Here is a 2,113-nt window from a genome sequence, read left to right on the forward strand (position 1 = left end):
CTGCTGCTGCTGTGCTGTGACTGCTGCTGCTGTGCTGTGACTGCTGCTGCTGTGCTGTGACTGCTGCTGCTGTGCTGTGACTGCTGCTGCTGTGCTGTGACTGCTGCTGCTGCGCTATGACTGCTGCTGCTGTGCAGTGACTGCTGTGTTGTGGCGGCTGCAGTGCCACTGAATTGGCGCGACGTCTATCAATTGATAATGAAGTACGGGTTTCCTCATTGCTATACACCGACGAGTCTCCGTCGCGTTCAGTCCAACAAACAACCATCAGAGTGTGAACACAACACCACAATGTGAACACAGTCTATGAACACAACACCACGATGTGAACACAGTCTATGAACACAACACCACACTGTGAACACAGTCTATGAACACAACACCACAATGTGAACACAGTCGATGAACACAACACCACAATGTGAACACAGTCGATGAACACAACACCACAATGTGAACACAGTCTATGAACACAACACCACACTGTGAACACAGTCTATGAACACACCACCACAATGTGAACACAGTCTACAAACACAACAACACAATGTGAACACAGTCTATGAACATAACACCACAATGTGAACACAGTCTATGAACATAACACCACAATGTGAACACAGTCTATGAACACAATACCACAATATGAACACAGTCTATGAACATAACACCACAATGTGAACACAGTCTGTGAACACAACACCACAATGTGAACACAGCCTATGAACACAACACCACAATGTGAACACGCCTATGAACACAACACCACAATGTGAACACAGTCTATGAACACAACATCACAATGTGAACACAGTCTATGAACACAACACCACAATGTGAACACAGTCTACAAACACAACACCACAATGTGAACACAGTCTACAAACACAACACCACAATGTGAACACAGTCTACAAACACAACACCACAATGTGAACACAGTCTATGAACACAACACCACAATGTGAACATAGTCTATGAACACAACTCCACAATTTGAACACAGTCTATAAACACAACACATGGTAAATACACGTACAGGGACCAGATCATTAGAGATAACATGCTTCAGAAAATAACACAACACCACAATGTGAACACAGACTATGAACACAACACCACAATCTGAACACAGTCTATGAACACAACACATGGTAAATACACGTACAGGGACCAGATCATTAGAGATAACATGCTTCAGAAAATAACACAACACCACAATGTGAAAAAGTCTATGAACACAACATCGCAAACTGAACACAGTCTATGAACACAACACATGGTAAATACACGTATACAGGGACCAGATCATTAGAGATAACATGCTTCAGAAAATAACACAACACCACAATGTGAACACAGTCTATGAACACAACACATGGTAAATACACGTACAGGGACCAGATCATTTGAGATAACATGCTTCAGAAAATAACACAACACCACAGCGTAACATATGAACACAACGTGGTGTTCACAGCCTATGAACACAACACCACAAACTGAACACCATGTTAATAATGCCAGTATNATGTCAGTTTCTGTGGTGAAGTGGACAAATTAGATAAATTCAAGACAAGAAATGAAAGGAACAAGTTCAACGAAATTCAACTCAGGACAGTTATATATACTAGCTGTGGTGAAGTGAATAAATTAGATGAAATGCAACACAAGAAATGAAAGGAAGAAGTTTAACGAATTTCAACTCCGGATAGTTTCTGTGGTGAAGTGGACAAATTATATGAATTATATATTATATATCTGTAACTTAAATAAACAAATTTATTGTTTTCCATGAAAAATTGAGCATTAAACATTTCAGAATAAAAAAGTCCGATTTTCCACATTTTCAGTAACATTCTTAATGAATGGCTGCACAGGCCCATAATGTGCTCCGTTCACGAACAAAATGGCAGATATATTCTACTCTTAAAATAGATTGTCTGTTTACTTCACATTGATGTTACTTAATTAAGACAGACGAAAAAATTTGTTTCAATCTCATAAAACATTTAATCGCTACTGCAGCAGATGTACGCGTAGGCACTGAGAACGTCCACTGATAATGTTGCCGCACATCGCGAAGTTCAGTATTTAAGTTACATCAAAGTCC

This window comes from Hyalella azteca, unplaced genomic scaffold (assembly GCF_000764305.2).
Source record: "Hyalella azteca isolate HAZT.00-mixed unplaced genomic scaffold, Hazt_2.0.2 contig15810, whole genome shotgun sequence".
Taxonomy (NCBI): Eukaryota; Metazoa; Arthropoda; class Malacostraca; order Amphipoda; family Hyalellidae; genus Hyalella; species Hyalella azteca.